Source organism: Pleurodeles waltl, chromosome 5 (assembly GCF_031143425.1).
Source record: "Pleurodeles waltl isolate 20211129_DDA chromosome 5, aPleWal1.hap1.20221129, whole genome shotgun sequence".
Classification (NCBI taxonomy): domain Eukaryota; kingdom Metazoa; phylum Chordata; class Amphibia; order Caudata; family Salamandridae; genus Pleurodeles; species Pleurodeles waltl.
This window is the reverse complement of record NC_090444.1, coordinates 35,797,734-35,807,085: the sequence shown is the minus strand read 5'-3', so window position 1 is coordinate 35,807,085 and position 9,352 is coordinate 35,797,734.

Sequence of the window (9,352 nt, the reverse complement as noted above, 5' to 3'; positions counted from 1 at the left end):
GAGGCAGAGGTCGAGGAGGTTTTGTGAATAATGGTCCGGATTTGAACACTGTTGTGACGGGTGTACAGGCAATGAAGAAGGTGATGCCGTGTCATGTGTGCGGGATCGTCGGTCATTGGAAACGCGAGTGCCCGATGGTGGTGCAGGAAGGTGCAGGTGTAGGTGCAGGTGCAGGTGTAGGTGTTGGTCAGCAAAACAATGATGTCAATGCATTACAGACAATGAGAGGACCGAAAATGAGAGGTCCAAACGCAAATTTTCAGACTGTAAATCAATTGCAGGGATTGCAACCTATGCAGCCGCAGCAGATGCAGATGCCTCGTGTGCAGATGACACAAATGCAGCCAATGCAACAGCAGTTACCTATGGTACCTAATCAGCAAATGCAAATACCCTTGGCACCAATGAGTCAGCAGCAAGTGATGGTTCCTCCACAGGTAACAGGTCAGGTAATGAGTACAAATGGCACCGTACAACAGTTCCCCTTACACAGTGAGAGTGGAATAAACAACGTATGGGAGAGTGAAAGTTCAGGAGAAGAAGGAGATTGTGTGCTTGCGGCATCCTTGGAAGTTGATCAAAGGGGTCCGTACGTAGAGGGAAGAGTAATGGGTCATCGTGTCTCATTCTTGGTTGACACGGGAGCCACACGTTCAACAGTTAAGAGCAGTGAAGTACCAAATTTGCCACTCTCAGGGAGGACAGTTCAAGTGGTGGGAGTAGCAAACAGACATCTGACGAACCCTATTACAGATCCGGTTCCAGTCAGCATCGGTAACTACCAAGGGGTACATCAGTTTGTGGTATGTGACTCAAGCCCGATAGCACTGTTAGGAAGAGACCTACTGTGTAAATTGGGTTGTTCGATAATGTGTTCAAATGAAGGAATAACAATAGAAACGAGCAATGATGGGGAGGAAGAGGATAGTGTAGAGGGGGATGAAATGGAAACGGTCGATGAAGAGTATCCTCTGATTTGCCTTTTCCCGATGATAACTGAAGAAGATATTCCAGCTGAATTACGGGAGACAGTCGGAAAGGAGGTGTGGGACATGACAGGGAAAGAGGTGGGATTGATGAAAGGAGTGGAACCAGTAAAAGTGATGGTAAAACCCAATGCGATCTTTCCCCAGACCCCACAATACCACATGCCACAAGACACCCTCATGAAAGTTGCCCAACTCATTGACGAATTTGTAAAGCAGGGGGTACTGAAAGAAGTGCTAAGCAGTCCATGTAATTCACCAATAATGGGACTAATAAAGCCAAGTGGGAAAGTCCGACTCGTGCAGGATTTGAGGAAAATAAATGACATCATAATAAAGTGCTGCCCTGTCGTACCGAATCCAGCTGTGATAATGTTTCAAGTTCCTTGCGATGCTGAATGGTTCTCAGTCATCGATTTGTCACAGGCATTCTTTTCTGTGCCTCTTCATGAGGACAGCCAATTCCTCTTTTGTTTCAAATTCCTGGACAGAGTGTATAGTTGGTGTCGAATCCCTCAAGGGTTTTCTGAGTCACCGTCAATATTCAATCAGATTCTAAAGAAAGATCTGGAAGCATTAGAACTGCCATTCGAGTCAACCCTAGTACAGTACATTGATGACTTACTGGTTGCATCAAAGACAGAAAGCAACTGCACAGCCGATACCATTGCTCTGTTGAATCATTTGGGAAGGAATGGACATAAGGTGTCTCCTTCTAAATTACAGTTCTGTCAGAAGAAAGTGAAATACTTGGGTCACCAGATAGAGAAAGGGTCACGGAGAATAATGAAGGAAAGAATTACAAGTATACTCCAAATGAGTCCACCAAAGACAAGGAAGGAGGTGAGGAAGTTTTTGGGAATGGTGGGATACTGTCGCCAGTGGATTCCCAACTTTTCATCTCTAGCAAAGCCCCTACTGAAATTGACCCAAAAGGATGCCTTGGATGAAATTGAGCTGAAAGGAGATGAGATGGATGCTTTTATTGAATTGAAAGAATGCATGTGCAGGGCTCCAGCTTTAGGTATGCCTGATTACACAAAGCCTTTCACATTGTTTTGTCATGAACGCGATGCATGTTCTTTGTCTGTCTTGACCCAAGCCCATGGTGGCGTAAACAGACCAGTAGCGTATTTTTCAGCTACTTTGGATCCGGTTGCAGCAGCACTCCCAGGGTGTTTGCGCGCCGTAGCAGCAGTTGGTATCAGCCTCACTCAGAGTGAAGGAATAGTGATGGGACACCCAGTAACAGTCATGGTCCCTCACTCAGTTGAGATACTTTTGACCCGCTCCCGAACGCAGGACATGACAGGAGCAAGACTTACAAGGTATGAAACGATAATTCTGGGCTCACCGAATGTGCAGCTGAAAAGGTGCACTACGTTGAATCCAGCTACCTTGCTTCCTGGAGAAAATGCTGAAATTGAGAACGCTGAAGACGTCGAGCATGACTGCCTTCAGGTGACTGAATTTTGCACAAAACCCCAACCGGACATCAAGGATACTAAGCTTGATGTAAATGACCAAATTCTTTTTGTTGATGGTTCATGTCTAAGGGATGGGATGGGGATTTGAAAGCAGGATATGCTGTATGTACTGTAACAGGGGTCTTGGAAGCGGGATGGCTTCAAGGAGTCTATTCTGCACAAGTAGCAGAACTTGTAGCCCTTACAACAGCATGTCAACTGTCTGCATTGATGAAAGTCACCATTTACACTGATAGTCAATACGGGTTTGGGATTGTGCATGACTTTGGACAACTATGGTCACAGAGAGGTTTCCTGACTTCTTCAGGATCCCCAGTGAAGAACGGGGAGAGGATAAGGGAATTGTTACATGCCATTCAAGTGCCAGCTGAAGTTGCAGTGGTAAAGTGCAGTGCTCACACGAAAGGACAGGACTATGTGTCTCTGGGAAATGCATATGCGGATCAAGTCGCAAGATTTTGTGCCTTGAACTGTATATTACTAAGGGATGATTGGAATACGATAAATGAGCCAGAACTCGAACCAGCTGAAGCATTTGCCTTGAAGGTTGTAGATACAATAGAGGAACTGAAAGCACTACAGAATAATGTCAGGGAGGATGAAAGAGATTCCTGGGTCAAATCACAATGCATAAAGAGACAAGATGAGTTATGGGTTTCACATGAGGGAAAATTTGTTTTGCCAAATAGTCTCTTATCACAGCTTGCGCGGTTCTATCATGGGCAAGCTCACCTAGGGAGAGATGCCATGATAAGATTGTTCAAAACTGATTGGTTTAACCCCAGATTTCGCCAAGCTGCAGAAGCAGTTTGCCATCGATGTGTCACTTGCCAGCAGATGAACCCAGGAAAGGGAATAGTTGTGAGCGCGAGTCACATTGGTAGGGCAAGCGGTCCTTTTAGCCGCATGCAGATGGACTTCATTGAGATGCCTGTGCATGGGGGTCTGAAATATGTGTTGGTGATTGTGTGCATTTTTAGTCACTGGATTGAGGCATACCCTACACGTAGAAATGACAGCCTTACAGTTGCCAAGCTATTGTTGAGGGAGTTGATACCACGTTTCGGATTCCCGATCTCTTTAGAATCAGATAGGGGAAGTCACTTCAATAACGAGGTGATGAAGTTACTTTGCGAAGCACTGAACATTGAGCAAAAGCTACACTGTAGCTATCGCCCTGAAGCATCAGGACTGGTGGAGCAGATGAATGGTACGCTGAAATCGAGAATGGCAAAAATATGTGCATCGACTAATTTGAAATGGCCTGACGCATTGCCCTTAGTGCTAATGTCAATGAGAAACACTCCTGATAGAAAGACTGGATTGTCTCCGCATGAAATTCTCATGGGCAGAGCTATGAGACTTCCTGCAGTTCCCGCAAACATGCTTTTGAATATTACAGATGATATGGTGTTAGACTACTGCAAAGGACTGGCTGACGTGGTTCGCTCTTTCTCTCACCAGGTGGAAGCGACCACCTTGCCACCGATCCAAGGTCCAGGACACGCACTGAAAGCAGGTGACTGGGTCGTGATAAAGAAACACGTGAGAAAATCGTGTCTGGAACCCCGTTGGAAAGGCCCTTTCCAAGTGATCCTGACGACAACTACTGCTGTGAAGTGTGCGGGGGTTCCCAACTGGATTCACGCCAGTCACACAAAGAAGGTGTTGTGTCCCACAGATGAGGAAGTGGAAGCGCTGAAAGTACCAGTGCCTGATAAAGCAGTGCCGAGTGCGGAGATAGAACAAAAGCGAACTGAGAGCGAACAGGCAGAAGCAGTAGAAAAGGAGATATTCTCCGACAACGAAGACACCAACTCGCTTGGGGGAGACCAAGGAGAAAGTTCAGACAGCGACGAAGAAGCTGCAGGTGACAAAGAGCCTGAAGCAGCTGAGGGTAGCAAAAAGCCTGAAGCAGCTGAAGGTGACAAAGAACCTGAGGCAGCTGAAAGTGATACAGAGCCTGAAGAAAGTAACGGTGACGAAGGGCTCGAAAAAGGTGAAGAAGCAGGAGAGCCTGATCAGAGGAGGGCTTTCCCAGAAGCAGACGATACAGAAAAAGAAAAAGAGAACGTGATTGATTCCCCAGAAGGAGAGAACGAAGCAGAACAGAACGAAAGAGTTCAAGATTCCACAGAAAAGATCGCAGGTCCATCAAATGGACATGGTGCAAAGAGAAGACTGAGTATCTCACCAATAAAAGAAAAGGGTAAAGAAAGTTTGAACGAAGGAGGAAGGCCGAAAGTGAAAGAGAAAAGAAAAGAAGTGACTGTTGTGGATCAATCGTCAAGTGAAGAAAAAGACTTGACAAAAGAGGAAAGTACCAGCGAAGCAGAGTCGAAAAGGGAAGCAAAATTGAAAAGGAAAAGAATACCAAACAGGAGATATTCTGGTCCTGAATGGACATATGCAGTCAATGATGATTGGACTGATGAGTTTGTATCTCTAAGCATCGAGAACGAAGAAGAAGAAGAGATACCGATAGAAAAGAAAAGTTTCATAGACTCTGTCGATTGAAAGAGTAAATGATATTGCTTGCTACAATATAACGTGAAAGAAACAACCAGCTGAGACATTGTTAAACCGGATGAGACATTTGCTAAACTGATAAAGACTGAGTTATTACCCAATTGAGACAAATGCTGCTAACCGATAAGTGACTGGCCTTTTGAAGAAGACGGTGTGAATATTGCGCTTGTTCAGCTTTGCAACTGAATTGCTAAATAGTTTCATTTATAAGTGCTTCTAGCTCTCTGATTCTATACAGATCATGGCGCCAAACAATAGAAAGAAATATTGTAAATATGTGTGTATAGGCTTGGTAATTACATGTGTAATAATAATAATGGCAATTGTGTTTGGAATGCATGGAAAGGGTGAGAATGAGACTATTACTGCTTCTACTATTGCTCCTGTTACTGTCACTGAACTAACCCCATTGAAAAGACTAGCAATGGATGAGAGGCTCTTGCACGATAAGAAAGAGCTTTCGTATAACGTTTTCTATCGCTTACTAACAGAGTATGTTGAAACTATGGATGCGAAGGATTGTTATGTGTGTACACAGATACCAACATCAGTAAAGGAAGGGGTGACTTATCACCACATGCCTCTTACATACGGGATTACGTGTAGTATAGTAATGTCTAGGTTTTATGGTCAAACTAACATACAGTATTTTTACTCGAATTATGATGTTACCTTTGCTTATGTTCCTATAATAGCGCAGCTAAGCGAAACTGCAAGATATTGGGATTACAAAATTATGAGGGACTTTTTCGAGCCAATGCAACCTTTTGAGACGGCTCATGCTCATAGGGAAAACCTTACTTGTTCAGTCTCTGCTGTAGAAATAAGCTTTTTAGATCGCACAGATGATAGAAGGGCTCAAATGAAAGCGAAATTAGAAAAGGAGCTACATAAGAGGACTTCAGTAGATAATTATGATTTTGCTGCTATAAAAACACAAGGGAAAATAGCTTTAGATGCTTGGCATGTAGGGAAATTTTGTATATATCGAGGTGAATCTTATTATGACAATATTTTTGTAGGAGCGAGTGAATGCAAACATACGTTTATTTTTAAGGCCAAATGGACATTCATGATGGACGGACTTGACCCTGTCATTCCAGGTGTATATTACATTTGTGGGCATAATGCTTATTATCGTCTTCCCAAGGGATGGTGGGGGAGATGTTATTTGGGTATAGTGTTTCCAAAGGTTTATCAACTGGATGACGTATCGATGATTCAGAAGACATCTGGATCTCATAATATCCAGAAAAGAGAGACCGCAGCTGCTGTGGTAGGTGATATATTTGGAGCCATGATTCCTTCATTGGGAGTTGTGTTGAATTCCATCAAGATACGAAAGTTGTCTACTATAGTGGATAACATGCTGACAAAGTTTTCAGGTGCTATAATCCTGATAGATGCTGAGCTTGCAGCGGAAAGAGCTATGACTCTTCAAAATAGGCTTGCTTTAGACATTCTTTTAGCAAAGGATGGAGGCGTTTGCAAAATGATTGGTGCACGTCACTGCTGTACCTATATACCGGATAATAGTGTGAAGATTAAAACTATGCTTGCTAATCTAACAAAAGAAAGTGAAGATTTGAAAGAACTGAAAGAACCAGGAGTGTGGGAGAAGGTTGGAAAGGGAATAGCTTCAGTGGGACATTGGATTGGGGGAATTTGGAATGGTATATTATTGAAAATAATAGAAGGAATATTAATAGTAATAATTTGTGTATTTGGAATTTGGGGAATAAAAAGGGGAATAATAATGATTATGGAAAGAATTAAAAGAAGAAAAGAAGAGAAAATTATGAAAAGAATGGCAGAAGAATACAAAGCGCAAACTAGGGGAATTAAAAGGAAAAGGGAACTGACAGAATTTTAATGGAATAAAATTTGTGGGCGTGGTTTGGTGTGATGACAAGTAGTCATCAGAGGAGGGATTGATGAAGCAGAAAATGAAGGTTTTGATTTATTAACGCTTAAACGTAGTGCTGAAATAATCATGTGTGACTCTAACCAAATTAATTAAGATTGTACGGGGACAAAATGTGCCCTCAGAGTAGTTTGCCATCATTTATACGCGTGCTTTATATAACGTGGGGTATTAGAATTGCACTAATCCGACATAATCATAAACGTATGCTACGATTTGCTTGTTTGAAATGTTTTAGCTTAGCATTACTTTAGCGGAGGCTTTGGGCCTAGTTGCCTGGTCTCACGGTTTAGATGCTCGTATTTTTCCACTGTGCTAATAAACGTGTATTTTTGCTTGAAGCTGTACTTTTCCACAGAAACTGTTCACATGCTTATCTTAAAGTTAGTGCCAGCCTGGCATATTTTCTCTTTAATTCAAGGTCGACTTGCAGGTGCGGACAATGGAGGCTCTGAGAGTAAGCTAATTGGGAAACAATGTTGCGATTTGCGTACCCATCTCCAAGGATAATGTATGCTTAAGTAAAAGCTTGAGAACTGTCGTTTTTGATTGGTCGATTTGAAGCTAACCTATGAACCCTCCAATGGAGACCCTACTGGATTCGAACTGTTGTCTATAAAAATCAGGTGCACGAGAAGAAGGTAGCCATTTGCCCGCGATTACGAACATTTTGACTTCGTAGCTATTATGGCCCACTTTGCTGCGACGCCATTTTGAGAGACTTTGATTCTTTCTCTAATCGAGAGAAAGAGACTTTAAACGATTCTTGCCCTAGAGACTTTAACTTTGATTTGTTCCTTTGCATGAAGTAGTAGTTTTACCTTGCCGCCGTGAGGCATTTGCCCCGTTCACCCCTGCCCCTTTGCCCCGTCCTATGCTGATCGAGAAAACGGTACCCATGCTGACCGAAGAACAGTACCTGTGAGACGAAGACTTCCTTGTATGCTGATCGTAATTGGTAAATATGAGAAGAAATTGTAAAATTGCATTGTGTTTCTTTTAGGTAACCAACTGCTGATTTTGGTAAGAGCCCTAGTTAGGAGTTTTTCTAAATTAATGTTGCTAAATTGTTTTTGCATGAAGTCCCACATGCCGATGCTAATTTGAGGTTAGGCGAGGATTCCATATGTTGCACGATGCAATTTGAGATCTTGTTATGCTGACTAAATGTATGCCATTAGTTCATTACAGATTATCGTCTTAGTGCTTTGCATTGCTATTATCGAATGCCTTGTGATTCAAATGCTTCATAGATTACACTTGTTTCGACGTTATGGACAGCTATTAATGTTCATATATGTTTATCATTTGGTGTTGAGAAACATTTACATTGTGCTAGCTTTGTTAATATAGGGAAATAAATTCACTAACTTTGCAATAAACTGGTGTGGTTATTCCTGACTGAAAGGTCAGGGTTCGCCGAAATGTATTCTGGATTAATTGTAAAGTGTTATGTCGTTCAAGGGGTTGCTTATGTTCGTTATTGATTATTGATTTGATGAGATTGATCGATTAAGAGTACAGAGAGTTCCCACTTAGTCAAAAGATTCATCGGCCTAAAGAGCGTCCGAACGCAGGTAAATTTGCTACCACGTTCCGCTCTATCACGCTCCAATGCAGCTGATTGAGTTTGCTCGATAGGTGTGAGGTGGTGGTGGGTGCAGCTGTCATACGTACAGCTAAAGCATTCTGTGCAACGCTGCAACACTTATGAAAAAAAGAGTTTGCCTCAACAACAGATGAACAATGCAAGCAGAAGGTAAATGTTGTTGAGCGTTTTTTCTCTGCGAAAAACAGAAGTGATGTATTGCTGCATGAACCACTTAGGAGGCAGCAAAGAACAGTGACACTGGACTAAACCAATGGTAAACAGCAGGTGGGAGCAAAGTCCTTTATTCAATACAACCGGTCTTCCTAGCAGCGCCTGCAAGCTGCCTAGACTTGACCAAAAAAATGCAACTCCTTGTTCACAGTGCCTAGCAGTATGGTCAGGGCAGTCCTATAAATGCATGACTATTGCTTTTTAGTTCGGTGATGCGCACACCACACTAAAATGTGTTAGTCTAACCCCTGATGTGTAGTACTTGGCAGGACTGAGAAAGGGTATCCACTCCACCCATATTGTTGTTTTGAGAATGGACTGAGTCTTTCTACATTAAACATTGACACATTTATTTAAGGTTTTATTAGACAGGGTCCATACAGTGACTTGGATTCAGATTATTTTGCCTTTATTTAAATGGACCTTAATATGGATTGACTACTTCTTCTTCTAGTAATAGAATATTTCAGCATAGCGGCCAAGTTTCCCAGATTCATGTTGATATGCAACTCCAGCCCAGGAATTTTCCTTTGCATTGTGGGACTCGTAGTTCCATTTTATAATGCAATAAACAAGAATATTAGTCCCTGGATTCATAGAAAAT